At 39.8% G+C, this 24090-nt stretch overlaps 1 protein-coding gene across 5 annotated transcripts in view; it reads left to right on the forward strand.

Annotated features, from left to right (window-relative positions):
- The window catches only part of CUL1 (cullin 1), a 102263-nt gene that overhangs the window by 37096 nt on the left and 41077 nt on the right, over positions 1–24090 (forward strand). For all 5 annotated transcript variants that reach the window (XM_035723188.1, XM_035723189.1, XM_035723187.1 and 2 more), the window contains exon 3: positions 23169–23344. The gene's annotated coding sequence lies outside the window, so the exon portion shown is untranslated. The remainder of the gene's footprint in view (positions 1–23168; positions 23345–24090) is intronic.

Consider the following 24090-nt stretch of genomic DNA (forward strand, 5'->3'; position numbering starts at 1 on the left):
AGAGAGGAGAGTCTAGCCTGAGTCTAAAATATTTTTACTTTCATTCTTTAGATATTTATGGAATACCAGCTACAGTTTGAGTCTCATGGGGTCAGGCACTGTGCTAAGAGCCTTCTTCACCTTTCTTCAAGGCTCACGTCACCCCTGAGGGTTGGTGGGAGTAACTCTCTGTTGGTGTCAGAAACCAGTTCTCCAAAGGCTTGTGTGACTTGCCTGATTGTTAACAGCAACCACAGTAGATGGCCTGTACTAAGATTGTCAGTAGTCTGACCCTCGAGCCTACCTTGATCCACTTACTGCCTTCACATGTTGTATCTGAAGGAATCACGTTTCTCAAAGTATTTTCTATATTTTCCTCATGAAGTTCCACAGAAGAGTGTTTTGAACTTACTATGTTAACTTTGGGATACAGGCGCAACAGTAGAATGTCTACTTGTATTTATTATTGCAAATCTAAAAATCCACTCCCCCCCCTCGCCTCCATTTTCAGTGTCAGTGTTGTTGTTGTCATAACTAGAACTTTGGGGCGCCGGACATACTTTCTAGAGCCACATCTTCACTTTGTTGAAGTTCTCTAAGACAGCGCTGTCTGAAATGCCGCTGCAAGCCCAAGCCCCGCCCTCAATTTGTGTGATGCGGCAGATTTTTTTAAAGTTTTCTCTCTGGATGTGTATTCAGTCTCCCCGTGTAACCACTTACTGAACCGCCTCTTAAATATATCTCCCATGGGCTGGTTTGCAGCGACATCTAACACTTGAGATAGTCAGGTTCCGTTTCAGGTTAGCAGATGCTTTGGGTCCCGGGAAGAAGGAGCAGACTGTGCACCTCACTATTTACTCTTGAGTGCCAGACAAGCCTTGTCCGTCGTCGCTGAAGGAGAATGAGTTAGAAACGGGGGAGAGGGAAAAGTGGTTGAGAGAAAAGAGGGATCCTTTTATTCCTGACTCTGGCTGGTAGCTAACACCTAGATTTTTTACCCTTTGTTTACCCTGGAGAAACATATGTGACATGTTTTCTAGAGAAAGTGTCCTGCTTCTGAATGTGAAACAAATATGCTTAGAGCCTTATTATACAGTGTAAACATTTTTCTTGACTTTTAACTCAGAATCGCAAAGGAAAGAGAAGGGTATTTGGGAAAGAAAAAAGTCCCAGAGCATCTGCAGTCAGAAAGATCTCGTTCAGTCTACTTTGTTTCCAGCCACTGCTCAAAGGCTTCATTTTCTTCTAAAGTTTTAGCCCTCAAGCCTTGCTCCTCACTGCATGTTCTGCCTTTCCGATGCTTCCGTCTCTTCAGTTCTAACTTTCTGTGTATGTCTTACGTACTATGCAGTTGACCCTTCAACAACATGGGATTTAGGGGCATTGACCTTCCATGCAGTCAAAACTCTGCATACAACACTGACTCCCCCAAAAAAGTAATAGCCTGTTGACTGGAGACCTTACTGATAACATGAACAGTCATTTAACCCATATTTTGTATGTTCTATGTGTTGTTTACTATGTTCTCACAACACAGTAAATTAGAGAACAGAAAATGTTATTAAAAAAAATCATAAGGAAGAAAAAATACATTCATAGTACTGTACTGTATGTATTGAGAAACATCCACATTTAAGTTGAATCCACCCTCCACAGTTCAAACCCCTGTTGTTCAAGCAAGGGTCAACTGTAGTTACAATACGGTAACTTTTTTTTTTTTTTGGTAGTAAAATAGAGTGCATTCTTTGCAGGTGGCTATGTAACAGTCAACGTGGGTAAATAATAGTAGGTGTTCTTTCTTTTGAACTTGAAATAGGTAATGTAATTCTTATTTCCGTTGATCGAACCATTATATTTCGGGAATGCAGGATGATGTTGTGGCATAACTGAGAGCCGCCATGTGATTGAGTCTGGCCCGCTGGGCCATGTGGTTGAAGTTTCTGTTTTTGCCAGGCCACAGATTACCTGCCCTCGTTTCTAGGTCAGAATCTTTTTTGTTTTGGTCAGCATACACCTCAAGTCATGAGTTTTGCCTTGGAATCAAAAGAAACCTGCACATTGATGTCTTTTTTTTTTCCTTACGCCTGCAAGTTCTCATCAACGTTGAAGTTTTTGGTTTTTTAAACCCTGTAGTGCTGGGGCACCTGGGTGGCTCAGTTGGTTGGGCGACTGCCTTCGACTCAGGTCACGATCCTGGAGTCCCGGGATCGAGTCCCATATTGGGCTCCCTGCTCAGTGGGGAGTCTGCTTCTCCTCTGACCCTCCCCCCTCTCATGCTGTCTCTCTCTATCTCATTCTCTCTCTCAAATAAATAAAATCTTAAAAAAAAAATTAAAAAATAAACCCTGTAGTGCTGTGGGCTGAAACAGTTTATTCTGGGGTGTTTTTTTTTGAAGTCTTCTTTTTCCCCAACCAGTACACTAGGAATCACATTCCTGTTTCCTAGTCTTGGCTGTCTACCTCGCGGGAGGTTACAACATAAGCATACTCAGGATTCATATTTAATCTCCGTCCTGATGTTCTATGACACAGTTCACAATCCCTGGAGTTGGGGGCCCTTTTTCACCCAGAGTAAATCTGAGCCGTGGGCCGCCTGCAGCAGACGCTCTGCAGGGATAACGTGCCAGGACGTGCTGGTCCTGCTGCTGCTCAGTCCCTGCCAGTTGTGCAGTCGGGTCTCAGCTCAGCTGCTGCCATCGCTCTCCTCAGCTGGACACACTTAGCCCCCCGCCGGCTCTCCCACGGGAGCTGTGGGCACTAGGGGAATAGTCCAGGTGGTGGCCTTTCTACCCCCTTCACCGGCCTGCTGCAGACTTCTCTGTTATAGAAACTCAGAATCTCACAGAAAAGCAGATCAAGCCAAAAAAAATAACAAATTCTTTTCACAGTACATTCATGATGATCCATGTCTACTTTGAAATAACCATCTAACCCAACGAATGTATTTGGACATTTTCATGTTTGTTTGTTTGTTTTAAGATGTTATTGATTTATTTATTTGAGAGAGGGAGAGAGCACCAGTGGGGGTGGGGGAGGGGCAGAGGGAGAAGCAGGCTCCCCGCTGAGCAGGGAGCCCCATGTGGGACTCGATCCCAAGACCCCGAGATCATGACCTGAACCACCCAGGCACCCGTGGACATTTTCATCTTGTACTTTTTTTTTTTTTTTTTTAGTAATCTTACTTTGATATGTTTTTGTTTACCTATTGAACATGGTTTATATCAAATAAACTTAAGCATAAAGGTATTTTCTAATTTTTCCAAATGTAAGCTACTATTCTCATATATATTTTTCCGTGCTTTGAAAGTAAGGCTCTAAAGGACATAACTGATTCACAGAAGAAATGCAAATGACAAAATATCCCACCTCATAATTTTTGAAGAAATGAAGAATGAGAGGTGCGTGGGTGGCTCAGTCAGTTAAGTGTCTGCCTTAGGTTCAGGTCATGATCCCAGGGTCCTGGGCTCAAGCCCCATTTTGGGCTCCGTGCTCAACAGGGAGCCTGCTTCTCCTCCTGCCCCTCCCCCTGCTCGTGTTTTCTCTCCCTCCCTCTCTCTCAAGTAAATAAAATCTTTGAAAAAAAGAAATAAATTTTTTTAACCAAAACTGGAAAGTTTTAAAAAGAAGTAATTATAACCAGTGTTGGCAAAGAGTGCGGGGGAGATGAGTTCCTGTAGTTAGATGGAAATGTTAGTTTGCTGTGATCTTTCTTGAGAGAAATTTAGAAATACAAAGACCCAAATGTACTTTAGCCCGATGTTTCGTTTTGTTTTAATTTTTAATTCCGTTCTAAGGAAATAGTGATATTCAAATGTATGTGCAAGGCTATTAGAAATATTTTAGTAATAGGAAACAGGGGAAAACAACCTTAGTATTCATCACTAAGGATGAAGTGGTATTTAAAGGTTATAAATAGCCAGTAAAAATACATTGAAGAGTATTCATTGACATGTAATAATATCTGTAACAAGGGAGAAGCAGGATACAAAGTGACACTTGTCCCATGAACCCTCAGCACACCCTCTCTGCTTCTGAAAAACAACATAGCACCGTATTGAAAGTAGCTCTCCATAGGTATTGGACTTATAGGTGATACTTTTTTTAAAAATTTATTTATTGAGAGAGCTCACACATGCTTGCACACAGGGTGGGGAGGAAGAGGGAGAGAATCTCAAGCAGACTCCATGTTGAGCGAGGAGCTGGACACAGAGCTCAATCCCATGACCCTTAGATCATGACCTGAGCCAAAACCAAGAGTTGGATGCTTAACTGACTGAGCCATTCAGGTGTCCTGATATTTTTTTTTATAGATAAGTTTTAAAATGCTCCTCTGTGCTTTTTAGATTTTCGGTATAGAAAATGCATATTAAAATACGGAGCACCTGGGTGGCTCAGTCGTTAAGCATCTCCCTTCAGCTCAGGTCATGATCCCGGGGTCCTGGGATCGAGCCCCGCATCGGGCTCCCTGCTAGGCCGGGAGCCTGCTTCTCCTCTCCCACTCCCCCTGCTTGTGTTCCCTCTCTAGTGGTCTTTCTCTGTCAAATAAATAAAATCTTTTAAAAAAAATAAAATAGTTTATTATTTGTTTTTATTATGCAAATATAGGTCCTAGTTATACTTGTAAAATGCTGCCTTTCACTACCTGACCTTATACTATTAAAAAAGTTTTTAGGATTGACAAATTATATTTATCTTTTGAGAGAGAACCCACAGTAATTATATTGCATATAGTTGCCCCTAGAAGCAATTTTTTTGTTTATTAATATAAACATGATATGTTCAGGTTTTTTCCTTCTAAATTTTGAAGATTTATTTATTATTTTGAGAGACAGCTTGTGCACAAGCAGGGGGAGGGGCAGAGAGAATCTTGAAGCAGACTCCCTGCTGAGCGTGGAGCCTGAGTCCGAGCTCGGTCTCAGGACGAGCCAAAAGTCAAGAGTCGGACACTAAACCAGCCGAGCCACTCAGGCGCCCTTCCTTCTAAATTTGATTCATGGTACACCTCGAGCATTTTCAAACCCATTTATGTTAATCCCAATCAGATGCAGGCAGACATTGCTTTTGAAATATGCTGTGGATGTGGATTTGCTTTATATGGAACCATACCTAACAACAGCCTAGTGAGAGAACTCGATTCCCTTACAACTTTACAGACCAACTCTACCAAATGGTGGGTGGTCTTGGGGCTCTTGCGTATTTGTACAGGTGATACGTGTGTTGACATGTGAAGATAGAATTTTTAATGCAACTTTTAGTGTAGTCTCTCCAAATGATTTTAATACAAGTTAATTGTTTAGAATTCCATTGTAAGTTCTAGTTGGGTGAGAAGTAGTGGAAAAGAGTTCTGTTTAGTTTTGCTTCTTTAATTGAATTGACTTCTCTTTTAGAAAATGAAAATGGTTTGAGTTTGGTGGTAACTAAAAGTCGTGGAGTGATTCCCCAGATGTGTTTGCTTTAAGTGGAAGGCTTGGTGCTGGGTGGGGGGGAATCATCGGAGCTGCCCACCTTTCCCCGAAGCACCAGCAGTCCTCCCCTTGTCTTACAGCTGGATGTGTGCGGACCACTCCTGCAGGGAGAGACGAGCCATCTCTACAGTCCCTGCAGCAGGGAAGGGCTCTGGAAACGTCTGCAGGAAAGTGCGCACATGGGGAGCTTTGCCTCAGACCCCTTTGCATCCGATGTGACCCCTTTCAGTGACTCTTCCCTACCAGTCCTGCAGAACTATGCCTTGGCAGATGATTGAACAGATCTGGGGCTACAGAAGAGTTGTACGGCCTGGTTGGGAGACAGAACCAGGCTTGGCTCTTGAACACAAACTGCCACACCACCTACCACTTACCGGCCTGTCGGCGCTGAGAGGCCTGGACAGACCACCAAGTGAGAGGCCCCGTGTCTGCTCGGGTCCTCAGCTGTTTTCCGCCCAAAGGCTGTGTTGCCAAAGAAACTCCAGAGAACTTTTTGAAAAGACTCTCAAAAGTTATAAAAGCCAAATATGTGTGTTTGTTAGACTCTGGCTGCCTTAGTATAAAACAACTTACCAATTGACTCCTGAATGGAGCTTCTGTTTTGTTACCTTTTAGATTTTTAGTTTATTTTTACCTCTTGATGGTTTCCTCTTAATTCCTATATTTAGTTTATCCTCATAGTCTATTTTAGTTGTTTTTGGTTTAAAAATAATTTTAGATGTGACCCATTTTCTTCTAAATAGTGGTCATCTTTTGTTTTTATACTCTTCATCTAAAGTAAGTGATGTATTAACACGAAGTTATGCATGTGTTAGAAGAGCGGGTGGTAAGTGTGGTCTCTGGAAGCGAAGCGACAGAAGGAGCCCCACTTCATGAAGCGAGAAAGCATCTGGAAGCCTGAGGGCTGTGGTTTCCCCACAGCAGAAAAAAAACACACCCAGTCATTGAGGAGTGAGTGCGTCCATTTTAGAGTCCTTCTTTCGATATGGATTATTCTCCCTTCCAGATGCTGCACTTGAAATACTCCAGCAGTGTCTTTTCCCACGTCTGATTCCAGGGTGACTCAAGGAAGGACTAGCTCCCCTGGATAGAAGACTTCTCTCCAGCAGCTTCTGATACACACGAAGAATCTGCTTTTTCCTTTTCTGATAACATTTCCCCACATGTTACAGTTGATTCAAAGCTAAGATTAAAAAAAAAAAAGCAAACTGAAGATTCTGCATTATCAGAGCTATATAAAGTCTGTCTAGGGGGATGGGCTATGGTTCTTGTCTTTCTGCTGACTCAGCCTTGATTCAAACCACGATCCATGCCATTTTTTTGGTAAGAGGTGGTTTGCTGCTCCCTCAAAAGTATACACCTAGGGGCGCCTGGGTGGTGCAGTCAGTTAAACATCCAACTCTTGGCTTCTGCTCAGGTCATGATCTCAGGGTCATGAGATGGAGCTCTGCATCAGACTCTGCGCTCAGCTGGGAGTTTGCTTGAGGATTCTCTCTCCGTCTCCCTCTGCCCCTCCCTTCCCTTCCCTCTAAAAAAAAAAAAAAAAAAGATACACCTATTATTATCTTCCCTATCAGCTTTGTGTCTGTTTCCTCTTCATGAATACAGCAAGTAGGGGTTCCCTAGGCCAGCAGTTTTCATGAGGAATAGCCAGGCTTTAGGCTGAAGTCTTCCACAATTGGACACAACCATTCTCTTTGTGGGTTACAACTACCTGTAGGAAAAACTACGTGGACCCAAGAGTAGATCTATTTGGGAGCTTTTTAAAATGGAATTTTCATTTTTCAGATCAATAATCCTTTTGTAAAATTTAGAAGTCCAAAAAAGCACGTGGTGAAAAGTACACCTCCTTTCCTTCCATCTTCCATTTGAGTCTGGGCACACCAGTGGTCCCTTAGCTGCTTGCTTGGGCACATCTCTGCCTGTTACCTGCGCACGTGTAGGGACACCCACCCCCCCCACACACACACACAGAAAATGGATGTTTATATTACCTTAAAAATCACCTTTAACACAAGCAAATCCTCAACTGTAAGTAAACATGTATCTCTGTTTTTCTGTGCAGATGGTTCCCTGGTAATTGAACCTTACAGAGAACTTGTTCTAAACCAGCCCTGTGAGGGAACAGAGATGGTCGGACTGCACCCCATTTTGAGCTTATCGCTAACCACTTATAGCCGTTCCTGTGTCATCTAGAGACAAGCATCTTTGTTAGAGACAACGGAAAAATTTATTTTTCCTTTCCTCTGTTACTCTGATAATATTTGTACTTTAGTCAGAATTAGGAATCACCCAAACAGTTGGTTGTGTTACCCGAATGCTATTAGAAATGCTGAAGATAATACTCTGAAATCAAAGTTACTTTTGGCAGATAGTCCTCCAAATGTGTAGTGTATTTTTTTTTTGTAATTCATATGTAGGTCACTTTATTTAGGTAAATTGTAGGATTCTGGCTCAGATGTTACGATTTTGTATCCTATTTTATTTTCCTGTTCTGTAGACATTTATTCTGGCTTATTTTTTATTTTATTTTTCTGTTACATTTCAGGTATTCTTATACGTTATTTCAAATGCCTAATGAAGTGGAAGATGATGTGTAGGTGCACGTGGGGTGTGTGTGATGGAATATTTATGATGGGATATTTTGATTGTCTCATTTAGTTAATTATAAAATCTATAATGAGTAGTGCAGACAGGTAATATTGCATAGGAGATGGGAGGGAGAAGGATTTTGACCCTGGCAAGGTTGGAGAGTTTCATGAACCAGTACAATTTAAGTGGACTTCAAAGGATGACTATAGATACGGAGAAAAGAAGGGATAAAAGTCTTGCCGAGTTTGGTTGGAGGGAGAAAGATGAATGAGAAGGCAGGAAATAGCACTTGGACATGGCATTGGCTAGCTTGAATTGTAATATAAAAATAACTAGATGGTTAGTTTAACTGGCTTGGATAAATGGATGACGCCACATTTTAGTGAACCTTGAAAACCAGGTACTTCTTTTACTGTTTTGTTTTTGAAAGTGTAGGTTCTATAGAGTTTAGATATATGACTTGAGAATTAATGACTTGATACCAACAAATTTTAGGAGGCTTAATATGGAAACCATATGGGACTAAAACAAGAAATCAAAGACAGCAAGAGACCAGCTTGGTCTTAATAGCAATAATCCATGCGGGATATTGCCTAAGTTCTGAACTAGGGCAGTGGCAATAGAAATAGGAAACAAAAGGAACCAATTTCTGGGCTTCTGGTTACAGATGAAAATTACGTTTTGACTTTCCCATTTGTGACATCACTAAAATGATAGTAAAAGAACTTTAAGAACAACAAAGATGAAGGATGGAAGAGAATAAACACCATAGGTGAGAATTCAACAGATTTCTTTTGAGGAAAAAAAAGAAAGAGTATACTTAACTCTGATGAGCCCTGGGTGTTGTATATAAGTGAATCACCAAATTCTACACTTGAAACTATTATACTGTATTTTAACTAACTGGAATTTAAATAAAAACTTGAAAAAGAAAAAAAAGTTTTGGAAGTTGAAAGGCAAAGGAGGCAGCGTACTGATTACCAGGATATGGGAAGCCTTGGTTTAGAGGTGCTCAGAGGCAGACGTGGCAGGAACGCCACTGTTCCTGCAGGGCTGGGGAGGCTCAGGATCTGAAGCCTCCAGCGTGGCAGAAGGTAGTGTGAGATGGGCCAGTGCTGGGGAGATGAGGAATAGATCCCAAATCTGTAAAATTAAAAGCCCATCATCTGCCTCTACTCCCAAGTACAGAACAGTTGGCAGCCAAGAGCGTATGTCCCTGGCATACGACTTGTTGCTTGTATTTAGAATATATCGAATGGGACCATGTCAGAAGACAGGAGGCTTAGAGGTCGGCGTAAGTAGGAACTATCAACACTGGCTGCAGTAGAAAGCATCTAGAGTGATGAGTCCCCACTTACCTATCAAAATCCTGGTGGCGATGCTGAAGACCAAACAGTTCCCTGGAAGAATGAACGGCCCTGAAAAGCCAATCCATTTCTCAGCCTAAGAGGAGGCCGCAGTGAAGTGGCCAGCTCACCCGCTGGGGCCCACCAGTCTCAGGCCAACGGTGTTTCTAGTGGGTATTTCAGTACCTTACCGTGATGAGTACTAAGGAGTAGTAGTCGTGTGAAATAACAGGATCAACAAACAGAACAAAAGGGAACAAAAGAAGCTGATGATACAGGGAACAGAAGAAAACGTTTAGAAGTTAGCATTGTCAGAAGAAGCTTCTTCTTATAGTAGTAAATTAGGGAAAGGATGCCATGAAGAAAGAACTCATGGTTCAAATGATAACTCAGATTTTAAAAAGAAAAGTAATAGAGCTAGAAGAATAGCAGAAAGTGAAATAAAAGGGCACGAAACTTTGGAGACTGAGAACTGCCCAGGAGGCCTAATGTCTGACTGTTAGAAATTCTGGAGAAAGAAGAGGTGATATACATATTTTTTTAATTTGTAATATCTTTCTATAAAGAAAATATAAAATCATTTCTCAGAACTGAAGATGTGAAAATTCTAATGCCCAAGATAATGAGAAGATCGATACCAGGAACAAATTTAGGAAATCTCTGTGTACAGACAGTTAAGAGATAACCACTGACCTATGGGTAGAGTTTAGCGGAGCAAGATAAAGCTCCAGAATTAGTACTGTCCAGCTGGTCTAGAGAGCAGCCAGTCTGTATTGGAGCTGAAAGACCAGGGACCCATCATGAATGTTGCCAGAATTAAGAGCAAGGGTACCCTGAGTGAAGAAACCCACTTTAAATTACCAAGAGCAGCATATGGGACACACCAAAAGCCCTCCGCTGTCCTTCACAGAGGCACAGTTATGGGAGAGCCACATAATCTAGCCGCCTCCTTTGTACAGTGTCACTGAATTGTAGGGATTCTTTCTGTATTTAGGGCACCAGTATTTTGTCACATAGGTTTTGCTAATGTTTCTCCCAGGCCAAGGCTTGCTGTTCCTTTTCTTAACAGTGTCTTTGGATGAACAGGTGTTTTTTATTTTAAGGAAACCAAATTTAATTTTTTTTTTTGACAGTTACTGCTTTCTGCGACCTATAAGAAGCCTTTCCCTAGGTCACAAAGGTAATGTGTTTTCCTCATAAAGTTTCATGTTTTGGACTTTTACATTTAGATAATCTGTCCTGAATTAACTTTTGTATATGGTGTGAGATAGGCTTGTGGTTAATTTTTCCACCATATGGACATCCATTTTCATTTCAGCCTCATTTGTTGAAAAGACTTATCCCCAGTACATTGCTTTGGGGCCTTTGCTAAAATTAAGTGAGAGTATAAGTATGGTTCTATTTCTAGATTTTTGTTTCGTTGATCTATATATCCATCTTAAAGGAATGCTATCTTACTACTTGGTTTGTGTTTTGTGAAATATTTTTGCATCTGTGTTCATGTGGGATATTGACTGCTATTTTCATTTTTTGTTTCTTGATTACTGTCACATTATGAAAATTCTTGGAAGTCACATAGTATAAGTCTTCCAACTTTGTCTCTGCTCCACCAATTATTGTAGGTCCTTTGCATTTCTCTATAAATTTTATATTTAGTTTGTCGACTTCTACTCTAAAAACTGCCAGGATTAAGATTAGGATTGCATTGAATTTTTAATAATAATTTTATTGAGATAATAATTCACATGCCTAGCAATTCATCCATTTAAGTGGTTTTTAATATATTCATATGTGCTCAGCTGTCACTACAGAAAATTTTAGAACCATTTTCATTACCTCACAAACCCTATACCCTTTAGCTACCATCCCTTACTCTCTCCACCCTTAGTAATCTTTCTGTCTGTAAATCTGCCTTAATAGATTTGTCTATTCTGAACATTTTGGATAAATGTAATCATATAATACGTGGTTTTATGGGCATAATTGTGTAACCCCCAAATTCATATGTTTAAGCCCTAACCTCAGTTTTATAGTATTTGAAGTTTGGGCCTTTGGGGGAATAATTAAGGTTAAATGAGATCCTAAGGTGGGCCCTAAGCCTATAAGGTTGGTGTCCTCAAGAGGAAGAGACCCCAGAGAGTGCTGTCTCCAAGCCGGAACAGAGGAAAGGCCATGTGAGGAGACAGGGAGAGGGCAGCCATCTGCAGGCCAGGAAGAGCGATCTCACCAGGAACCAACCCTGATGGCACCTTGATCTTGGACTTCCAGCCTCCAGAACTGTGAGAAATTAAATTTCTGTTGTTTAAGCCCCCCAGTCTGTCGTATTTGGTTATAGCAGCCTGAGCAGACTAATCCCCATGGTCTTTTGTGACTACCATCTTCCATTTACCATAATGTTTTCAAGTTTCACCCATGTTATGTATCAATATTTCATTCATGTTTATGGCCATACGATACTGTGCCAGATGGATATACATTTTGTTCATCTATCAGTTGATAGACATTTGGGTTGTTTCTGCCTCTTTGTTATTGCGAATAGTGCTGCTCTAAATATCTTGTGAACAAGTGTTTGTATGGACATACGTTTTCATACTCTTGGGTAGATACCCAAAAGCAGAATTTCTGGGTCACATGGGAGTTCTATGTTTAAGCGTTGTGCATAACTGTTTTCCAAAGTGGCCGTACCGTTTTACTTTCCCACCAGCTGTGTGTGAGGGTTCCAGTTTATCCACATCCTGACCAACATTTAGTATTATCTTTTTGATTCCAGCCATCCTAATGGGTATGAAGTGTTATCATTGTGGTTTTGACTTACGTTTCCCTGATGACTAATGATGTGTCAATTGGCAGTTTTTATACCTTGCTTTAAAAAATGTCAGTTTTTTGCCCTTTTTTTAATTAGGTTGTCTTTTTATTGAATTGTAAGGGTTTTTTCTATACTAAACACAAATATTTATCAGATATATGATTTACAAATATTTTCTCCCATTCTGTGGATTGACTTCTTTTTCTTGATTGGACTTTGATGCAAAAGTTTTAAATGTTGATGAAGTCCAATTCATTGATTTTTTTTTTTTCCTTTGGTTGTTTATCCTTTTGTTGTTATGTCTAAGAATCCCTTGTTAAATCCAAGGTCATAATTTAGTCTTATGCTTGCTTCTACGTGGTTTATAGTTTTAGCGTACACATTTAGGTCTTTGATCCATTTTGAGTTTCTGTGGTGTGAGGTGCAAGGTTGAAAATTCATTCATTTGCGTGTGCCTGTCTTAGTTGCCCCAGCACAAGTCGTTGAAAGGCCGTTTTCCCCCATTGACAGGTGTTGGCACCTTTGTCAAAAATCATTGTCCACACACACGTGGATTTATTTCTGGATTCTCTGTTCTGTTCCACTGATCAAAATGTCTGTCCTTTCCAGTTCCTCTCTGTCTTGATGACTGCGGTTTGTAGAAAGTTTTGAAATCTTGACGTATGAGTACTCCAACTATGTTTTTTCAAGATTGTTTTGGGTTTCCTTGCAATTGCATACAAATTTTCAAATCAGCTTGTCATTTCCTACAAAGAAACCAAAGGGGATGCTGATGGGGATTGCACTGGGCATGTCTGTCAATTCCGGGAGTGCTACCGTAGTGTTCGCCTGCCTTTTCCGGTATAAGTATTTGAAGGTATAAATTTCTTGAAAGAATTTTTACCTTTGTTCCACAAATTTTGGTATGTTTTATTTTCATTATTTAGTTCAAAACATTTTATAATTTTCCTTCTTATTTCTTCTTTGACTCGTAAATTATATAGAAATGTTGTTTAGTGGGAAATAGTTGGGGATTTTCAGGGCAGCTCATTGTTACTGATGTTAAATTTAATTCCATCTTGGTCAGAGAACAAACTATGATATCAGTCCTTTAAAATGTACCAAGGGCCATTTTAATGGCCCAGAAAAGAGCCTATTTGATGAGCATTATCATGGCCTGTTGCAAAGGATATGGATTCATTGGGTGTAGACTGTGGTGTGCTGGAGCAGGATCATGTCAGCTTGTGGGAGAGGATCGTGCACTTCTCTCCCCAGGTCCCTGCTCAGTCATGTCACGTTAGTAGCTTGAAATCTGCTGTGGTGGAGGTATTATGCCAAATTTTGTTTCATGTATTTTGAAGTTCTGTGAGGAGAATACACATTTATGATTATCTTTCCAATAAATTGACCCTTTTATTATTATGAAATGTCCCTCTTATCTCTGCTAGTATTTCCTTGAAGTCTGGTACTATTACAGTCTCCAGCCTTTTTATGCCTGGAGTTTGCATGGTAATTTTTTTCCGATCTGTTTACTTCAGCCGCTCTGTGTCTTTAATTGTTTCTCTGGTAACAGCATATAGAGTGGTCTTGCTATTTGTCCCTTCCAGTCATCCCTGTCTTTTGATTGTAGGTGTTAGTCTATTTATTTTAAGCATTAATAGGTTGATTTTTAGGTCTACCATTTTATTTTTTTCTGCTCTTTAAAAAAAGTTCTTTGTTCCTACTTTCCTCCCTTCTTTTGGGTTATTTGAAATTGCTTAGAATTGCATTTTAATGTGTCTGTTGGGTTTTTAGCTCTTCCTCTGAGGTTGTGTGTATGTGTTACTGCTTTAGGGATTACAACATCCTTTTTTTTTTTTTTTTCATTTTTAACCACAGTAGACTCTTGAATAACATGGGTTTACACTGTGTGGGTCAACTTACACTCAGATTTTTTTCAATAAATACGGTATTTCAGTGTAATTTCTCTTTATGATTTTCTTTTCTCTAACTTACTTATCTTAAGAATACAGCATATAATACATGTAATATGCAAAATGTGTGCTAACTGACTGTTTATGTTTTCAGTAAGGCTTCCCGTCAACACTAGGCTGTTAGTAGTTACGTTTGAGGGGAGTCAGAAGTTATATGTGGATTTTTGACTGCATGGACGGTCAGCACCCTTAACCCTCTCATCGTTCAAGGGTGAACTATAGAGTTAATATTGTAGGAGGTCAGAGAATGTAGAAACCTTGTAACTGTAGAATTACATCTTTTTTATTATATCTACATATGCTTTAAAACCCACAAGACAATATTACAAGTTTTTGTTTTAAACCATCCTTTGTATTTTAAAGAATTAAGAAAAAAAATCTTTTATACTTACCAGATATTTACTGTTTCTAATGCTTTTCATTCCTTTCTGAAGATCTAAGGTTCCATGTCGTATTCTCTTCCCCCTGAAATGCAAGTGTGTACTATGTGAAGTCTCTTAGTTTTACGTTATCGTAAAACACCTTTATTTCGCCTTCATTTTTGGAGCATGTTTTTACTGGAAAAAGAATTTGGATTGATAGGCATTTCTTTTTTCTTTCTTTCAACATTTAAAGATGATGTTACTATGTCTTCTGGCCTTTCTCGTTTTTGGTGAAAATTTAGTGGTAATTTGAATTCTTTTTTGGTATGTTACAAGTAACTTTTCCCTGTCAGCCTTCAAGATTTTTTTCTCCCCTTTGGTTTTCAGCAGTTTATTTTCATTTTCTATCTCTCTTCAGAATTGATCATTTTTGTTGGTGTCTCTGCATGAGTCTTATCGCCATTCTGCTCTCAAGCCCATCCAATAAATAATTTATTCTAGATAATATAACATTCCGTTCTAGAGTTTTTTTTGTAGTTGCTATTTTTTACTGCAGTTAATGTTCATTTATTATATACGTTTCCCCTTCTTGATTATAGCTGTTGTGGGTGCTCTACATTGTCTCCTAATTCCAACATTTGGATCATCTCCAGATTGGTCTTTGATCTCTCCTCTTGAGAGTGGGTCTTACTTTCTTGTTTTGTTTTGACTTGTTTATATCAACAAAATTGGATTATGCCATTGCCTTCTTCCACGACTAGAATACCTTTCAGTATAAACTTCTTTTGGTTGTTCTCTGGTGTCTTCAGACAGTTGGTTTTATATTTCTAACAGTTTGTAGTTGCTCTCTGCCCAAAATGCAGTTAGATACACTGGTACCAGCCGCAGAACCAACGTTTAAAGTATAACTTAAAGTTTCCATGTCGACTAATATAGGCTCCACAGTGATGTGAGTATCAGGTTGAAGGTGGATCAGAGGTAGGGGGTTGCCTTGAGCTATGTTTTCTGTCAGCAGGATTTCAGTACTTATGCAAAGGTTGATTGGTCAAAGAACATTACAGGCATATGATTTGAAGATATGTACATATCCGCCCAGATAAGTCACCCTCTAAATCAAAAAAAACAGTTAAGAGTGGTTGCTACTGTGCGTGGGGGGGGGGGGGTGAACCATAGCACTCTTGCTTTTTATTATAACTTTTTCTGCATTCCTTCTCTAACTCAGATATAAGTTGCTAGAAGAAAACTCAAGTTTTAGCAAGCAGGAGCCTAACCACTACCATCCCTAGCCTCTGCTGACTGCTTTCCACGCCTGACGGGGCAGTGGGGAGGGTCATCCTAATTTGGGAACATATGTGGAGTTAACTCGGGGTAGAAACTTTAAAACAGCTTTTATAAGAGGTTTCCTTTCCACTACAGTTGTGCCTTTTGGTTTGTCCTGTGAAGCCTGGGTTCCTTGCCTTGTGTCCAGGTCCTCTTTGAGGAGGTGGGGCTGAGGAAGGAATGGTGGGGAGAGAGTGTGTTCTCAGTGCACTGGCCTTTCCTCTGGAAAGAGCACTTGGTGAATAAGAAAGAATTCTGTGCCTAAAAGGTTTTTTTAAACCCCAGGCCTGCTCTTCAGAAGGAACAGCTATTAGAGTCCAGAGAGATGCCTGGCTGGCTCAGTTAGAAGAGCGTGCGACTCTTGATCACAGGGTTGTGAGATCAGGCCCCACATTGGGTGGAGAGATTATTTAAATAAAAACTTAAAAAAAAATAAAGTCTGAACAGATACGTCATCTTTTATTTCCATGTCCAAAGGGACCAGACTAAGATGCTATTATTCTAAGTTGCTCTTTCATTTATTGGTGTCTTTTTATCTATTTATTTATTTTAATATCGGTCTGTGAATGTACCACAGTTCATTGATTCTAGGTTTGGGGGGGCGGGTTTCAAGTGCATCCTCGTGTGGGTGGCATGGTACCATAGTTAGTCAGATGTCAGTCATGACACAGTGGTCATTACCTGCACCTGCAGACTTGGCTGCACCCTGTTCTGTCAGCAAACCATTATGGACCTTCTGAAGAATCTGCCCTGAAAAAACCTTTTAAGAATTGTTTTTTTATTTTATTTATTTATTTGAGAGAGGGGGGAGAAAGCACAAAGTGGGAGAGAGGGAAAAGCAGACTGCCCACTGAGCTGGGAGCCCAATATGAGGCTCGATCCCAGGACCCCAGGATCATGACCTAAGCCAAAGACAGTCAACCAACTGAGCCGCCCAGGCGCCCCTGAAAAAAACTTACATATCATGCAAGCTTAGGACCAAAACTTACAAAATGGGTGGGAGCCAGGAGAGAAGGAAATCCTTGGTTCCTCTGTGGACATCTCTTGGGCAGTGCTGACATGCTTAGTGACCAGAGGATGGTGGTAGGTGGAAAACACTTCCTTAACAAGGGTCATAAAGACTCAGCAGAGTGAAAGTGTGTGAAACCTTTTAGGAATGTCTCAAACAATTCATTTAACTTTACTTACAAAGAGTGTTAGGATAAATCTGTTTAAGTCTAAACAGCTAATCTTTAAGTAAATATAAAAATTCCATCTAAGAATATCATATTTTAATGGACAGCATTTTCTTAGTGGTACTTAAAGTAATGGTATATTATGATTGGTGTCTTAGATGAAATTTGGTAAATACATTGCAGTTTTTATAACCACTCTATATTTTATGATATTGTTAAAAGCTGCATACTGTATCCTCATGTGAATCCAACAGTCTATTTAACTAATTCCCTATGTTTGCCAAGTAGATTGTTACAAGGTTTTTGCCATTGTGAGCAATGCTGTGATAGTTTACCAGCTGAGTATTTTTATACTTCTGTGATAATTTCCCCATGATAAATGCTTAAGAGTATAATTGCTGTATCAAAAGGAATGCACTTTAAGGCTTTCAAATATTTCCAAGTTTTATTCCAGAAAAATCGTAATTGTGTATGCTCTGAAGCTCCCATTTTTCTGCACTTCAGCTGTCATTGGGCTTAATTTTTTTTAAGACCTTTGTTAATTTAATAGCTGGAGATGCATATATTGCCGTGAAATAGAAGTCAGTCTGGGGGTGCCTGGATGGCTCAGTTGTTAAGCATCTGCCTTCAGCTCAGGTCCTGATCCCAGGGTCCTGGGATCGAGCCCCACATTGGGCTCTCTGCTCAGCGGAAAGCCTGCTTCTCCCTCTCCCACTCCCCCTGCTTGTGTTCCCTCTCTCTCTGTCAAATAAATAAAATCTTAAAAAAAAAAATGAGAAAAAAAGTCTGAACAAGGTAACCGAAGAAATTTCTTGGAGGGATGCCTACTTAGGTGGCTCAGTCAGTTAAGCGTCTGCCTTCAGCTCGGGTCATGATCCCAGGGTCCTGGGATCGAGCCCCACGTCGGGCTCCCTGCTCAGCCAGGAGCCTGCTTCTCCCTCTCCTTCTGCCTGCCACTCCCCCTGCTTGTGCACACGCACGGGCTCTCTCTCTCTCAGGTGAAAGGATGGAATCTTAAAAAAAAAAGAAAGAAAGAAGGAAAGGAAAAATAGAAAAACTCCTTGAAACCAAACACCTAGAACTGGGTGCTAGGTCAAAATTAGGAGCTTCTGTGTAGCTGTATGAGGATTTGGGGGCCGGCCGGGGACGGAGGGTGGACGACAAGAGTCCACACAGAAAAGGGAGACAAAGCCTTGTATTTGGGCAAGGAGGGGTAAAGCTGCTGTTTCCATGGGAATCTTCAGTGACAAGGTGAACTGGAAAAGTAATGGACTCACTCTGCCATGGAGGCAACTAGAAAGTAGTTTGAGCCAAGTTCTGGATGTGAGGGGAGTGGAGAACGTCTGTCTGGAGAATATGTTACCTTGGGGTTGAGTTTGTATTACCAGCTTTTGGAGGGGATTTCCCCAAGCTGGGAAATTAAAGTTACAGAGCAGAGGAGAGATTCCACGAGAACAAGTCACATAGAATGAACGGCAGAATGGGCGTCCCAAGAACGTCGAACAAAAGGATCTTTCGAGGGTGCCTCTAAGTATGTGAAAACCAGTTACAAAAAGAATGAAAAATACAAAGGAACAAGACAGGAGAATTAAGACAGACTTTAAAAAGAAACTAGAAACTAGGGGAGGGGGAAAAACCAGAAAATTCTACAGACATAAAATGTTTAAAAGTAAACAGCAAATTTGACACAGACTCTTTAAGAATCACTTAACTAGATGGAAAATCAAGAAAAACTAGAAAGTTTGGACAAAGGTAAAGTGATGGAACAGAACTGAAGACATGAATTGAGGTATGGAAGGTGACATGAAAATGTTTGACATATGTGTATTAGAAAATATGGGAACAGAAATATTTGAAGAGATGGCAACCCGAGAATTTTCCAGAACTGGTGAAAGGCAAAGTATTCATGTCAAATTTCAAGATAACCAAATAAAGTGCATTAACTCCAGAATGATGCAAAAACTATAGCAGAATTAAGGAATCCATCAATCCAATAGAAAACAAAAAGTACAAACAAAAAAAACTAAGATGGTAAAAATCCAAATAGCAATGTATAGAACAGTATGTAACAGTATATTTATATTCTGGTTTTATGATAAAACCAAACTTATCCATCAGAGACTGTCAGACCCCCAACATTTTTTTTCCAAGAGTGCATTTTGCTGTGGTTTGCAATAGACACACCAAGGCACAGAGATGTAAAAGTTGCAAATAAAGAAGTGGAACAAATATATTTGAGGTAAATTCTAACCAGATAGGAGTAACCATACTGACATCTGATCCAGTGGATTTTCTAAGGCACTGTTGTGAAGAGTAAACACAGTTACCTCCTAGTGATAAAAGGAACAAGTAATCAGTGATATTATTCAAAGTTTATATACTTGTTAACGGCCTCGAAATACATGGCAGATATTTTAGAGACATAGGAGAAACTGGCAAATCTATAATTAGGGAGATTTCCATAAAAAAATTCTCAGTAATTAATAAACAGACAAATCACTAAGATTTGAAAAACAGAATTGACCAGCTTGCTCTAATGGTTCCCTGTATCCAACAGTTAGAGAATGGGCATTCTTTTCAAGCACATGTAAAGAAAATCACATTCAGCTATAGGTCTTAACCCATTTTAAAGAAACTGTCAAAGAAATAACATTCTCTGATTAATTTTACTAAAATGAAATTAAGCGGTTTTTAAAAGGTTAAAAAAAAGTCACTTTGGAAATCTAAAAAATCCTAAATAACTCTTAAGATAACTAATAATGGAAAAGAGAAAATACAACTGAACAGTAAGGAAAACCCATACATATCAGACCAGTTGATGTGAAGAAAAAAGTCTGTAGTTTTAAATGCTTATATTAAAAAGAACAAAGATTACAAACCTAACAAACCAAAACAAGGTTTTCTGGAGAATAATATAAAGAAGTACCTTAAAAAGGAACAAAAAACAGAGGAATAAAAATAAACCCTAAACTGGTTCTTTGCACGATTAATCATAAAAATATTTAAATACATCACAGAACAGGTTTTTTAGAAGAGAAGACTGGACAACTGGACAGTGTAGTTTGAAAACTTCACTGAAACGGACAGTTTTCCAAAAGCAGCAATACCTAGAGTGGAGAAAGGATAGATCATGTCATACGTGGTTTGTGAATCATTGCATATCCATGCAGAGAAATATAAAATTATATTTCTTCTTCATATACAATTTTACTTTAGGTAGATAAGAAACCTCAGTGCAAAATCAGATGTAGAAGAAAATGCACTTAGCAGAGAAGAGGATTTCCTAAGAATCAAAGTGTAAGCCATAGGAGAAAATTTGTGAAAATTTGATGATGACAAATTAAGAATTTCTCTTTATATGGTGGTTTCCATAAAAAAAAAAAAGGCTGCCGACTACAAGAAGATAATAACTGGACAATATAATTGATACAGCAGGGATTTTCACAGTAAACTGCCAAGTCAAAGAGAAAGCTCAGTATTTGTCAGTCTGTAATACTTACTATGTGCTTATATTTTAAAGATGTTTTTCAGGCAAATTCACCTACTGCAAAGTGCAGAGATCTTAAGGGGATAGTTTGAATTTTTTGACAGTTATATACGCCCAGATAAACGGTATCCTACTCAACATATGGAGAGTTCCCGGGAGCCCCTGATGGTCAGTCTTCGCCCTCCAAGGAAGAAGAAATCACTCAGGAATCACTCATTTCTATCAATAGATGAGTTTTGCCTTTTTGAGAACCTCCTATGAATGGGACCATACATATCTGGCTTTTTCCCTGCAACATGTTTTTAAGACTGATTTGTGATAGATGTATCAGCAGTTCATTTTTTAAAACCGCTGAGTAGTATTCTCCATGTGTCTACCACCATTTGTGTAAGAAACTGCCAAATTTTTCCAAAGTGACTATCATGTTATGCTCGCATCATCAATGTCTGAGCAAACTGTTTTTGAAAAGATTATGAAGGATAGGACAGAATATACGGGACGAGAAAATGAAAATGATAAATTCCAAGCTGCTTAGTCTCCCTGTAATCAGACAAATGCTGATAAAAACCATGACAAGCCATGATTCGGATGTAGGCAATGAAATGCATGCACCGCTGGTGGCTGCCCAGTGACTCGTGCACATCCGATAAGGTGTCATCAAGTGCATGGTGGCCCTCTTCTGTCACCTGCCAGTTCTGTACTGTGAGAAACTCAAACACGTATGTGAGGGAACTTGCTAGTACTCTTCTCTGCAGCTTTGTTTGTAAATGCCCCAAGTTGGAACCCACCAAGTGATCATTGGTAGGGTCCGTCGACAGGAAGATGGATAATTTCTTGTAGATCTGTACTGTATCCAACGTTTGAGTACAGACGGAATAGTACTTTTGTGCATAGTTTCACAGCAAGCTGTGGAGACATTCACAGGAATGCTATGCACCAAATCATGGGGCTGTTTGCCCCCAGGGAAAGGGGAAGGAGGAGTGGCATTAGGGAGGAGTACTAAGCAGGTCTCTTGCAAAATCTGTTCTCTATTTAATTTCCTAAAAAGTTGAGGTGGAATGTAGGTGGAATGAGACAAGCGTGGGAATATGAGATTTGTCCAGACTGGATCGTGAGTTTATGAGAGTCCACCGTTTGTTAAAATCTGCCATTCTTGTACATTTGAAACATTTAATAAAATGATTCATTGTTTTAAGGCATAGTTCTTTGATTACTGCTGAGGTTAAAGTTTTTGGGTTTTTTTTTTTTTTTTCAGACTTTTGGCCATTAATAGGTATTTCTTTCAGCTTGGGATTTTCTCTTGGGACACTCTGCCCATGTTCCTGTGGAGGTTAACTTTTCACATTGTTTTTAATTACTTTAATTGCTTAAAGATAGTAACTCATTGAAGATATCTTTTCCTGAAATAATTTTCAAAATTTCGGATTAAGTGCTTTGACGACTTTGCCAAGAAAACCCTTCCCCAACCTTAGATCAGGAAAATGTCTGTGTGTATTTTCTTTGTTTTATGGTTTCGGTTTGTATATTTTTAATTCTTAATCCATTTGTGATGTATTTTGGAGTATGAATATTTTTTGAAATCTCCTGTCTTTTTACCCACCGACTTGAAACAAACAGGCCAGAATATTTGTCTTAACGGATTTTTTCTTTCTGAATCAGTGTTGTCCTTCAGTTAGCTTTAGCCCAGAAATACTGCATGCAAACTGAAATAAATAGTCTGAGTGGTTCTCTGCCTTAGCCGCCCTGTCTCCCGTGCGCGGCAGCCCCCACAGCTGCTGTCTTTCTCTCTCTGTCTTCTGGGGACTCCCGCATCTCCCACGCATCTCCAGCCGTCTTAGCCATGCGCTGAGCCCTGCTGTTTGTGATTGGTCGGTTTTACACACCCGTGACTTTCTGTGGTAATAAGAGCTGGCTTGCGTGCCATTTCTTCTGCTTTTTTGCCCTTCATCTGCAAAGTGTAGCTTTAAATTCATTTATAAATAATTTAAAATAGGGCGCCTGGGTGGCTCACTTGGTTAAGCGACTGCCTTCGGCTCAGGTCATGATCCTGGAGTCCCAGGATTGAGTCCCGCATCGGCCTCCCTGCTCAGCAGGGAGTCTGCTTCTCCCTCTGACCCTCTTCCCTCTCGTGCTCTCTATCTCTCATTTCTCTCTCTCTCCAAATAAAGAAAAATAAAAATCTTTAAAAATATTTTTTAAATAAAGTTTTAGTTATTTTGATCTTTATAATGTATGCTAGAAATACAGCTAAGCATCATAATAGACTATGGTATAGCTTTTTGTTTTTCTTGAAGGAAGTGATTGCTTTTTTCTCTCATTTGGAACCTTTGTACCAGTCACCAGTTCTTCTCATGCCTTCTGATACACTCTGAGGACAATATCCCACAAGGTCAGTCACATGACATGATCTTAGGAGGTCCTGTGTTTCTTAGGCGACCTTCCTCAGAACGTTCCATCGTTCTCAGCAGGCTGCTCCCTGGGCCTGCAGACAAGCTTGTAAGTCCAGGGTTCGGTTGACTCCAGCTTTATTGTGTTGAATGGAATCTTTTTTCCGCTCCAGTCTTAACAGATTTTTGTTGATAGAGTGGAAATATTGGTATGAATATATTTTCTTTAAAAATATGTCCGTATTAATCACTGTTGACATTGATGATGCATGTTGATTTCCTTAACTTTTCTCCAAGTCATGTTTATAACTACTGCACGAGTGTTCACCAGTCAAACCAAGCCCGAGGGGCTGGCGTCCCTCCTTCCAAATCGAAAAAGGGACAGACGCCTGGGGGAGCTCAGTTTGTGGGCTTGGAATTATACAAACGGCTTAAAGAATTTTTGAAGAATTACTTGACAAAATCTTCTTAAGGTAAGATGTTTTAACACATATGCTGACCATTTATAATAGAATGTTAAAAAGTATTAAAGCTAACATTCAGTAAAAAAAAAGAATGTTAAAAAGTAGTAGTGAAATGATGATTCTAACTTGACTGAATGCTAAATCTCTCACTGTTATGCGTTCATTTTTTCCGGCATTGATGTGTGCGTGAAGATATTTTGCTATTGCTTAGTCTTTTACCTGTTGTGAAGATGAAACTTTCATAAGCCCTTTTCTCTTTTTTAATTTAATAAGAAGTTTTTGATAGCTATACCATAGTAGTACTTTCCTTAAATTACTAACCATTTTGTATTTGGTTGTTAGAAATTGATGGATCTTTTTATTTCAAGCGTATAATTATGAATACCGATGTTGTATATTGAACCCAGTATGTTGTTCTGTATACAAATGTATAAATGATCATAAGGTTATCTAACCTTTGGAAATCGCGTTTTTCCAGTGTGACCTTGCCTTTTACACATGGTCATGTAGTATATTTCAGAACGACAATGAAATCGTGCCCTTGGCTAGGATGGGTTTCTCTACGAACATCCCTGGCCTTCAAGTATGGGTTCCTCCTGCTCCGAGCCGTGGCTCGGGCAGTGATGGAGTTTTTCCCCTTCATCTTCTGCCTTCTCCCTCCTCGGTAACAAAGGCAGTGTGATGCCTTCCGTCCAGCCACAGGATGGGCAAGTGGCTCCTTCATCCCGTGCTACCCATATCACATAGAGTGAGTG

Source organism: Zalophus californianus, chromosome 12 (genome assembly GCF_009762305.2).
Source record: "Zalophus californianus isolate mZalCal1 chromosome 12, mZalCal1.pri.v2, whole genome shotgun sequence".
NCBI lineage: Eukaryota > Metazoa > Chordata > Mammalia > Carnivora > Otariidae > Zalophus > Zalophus californianus.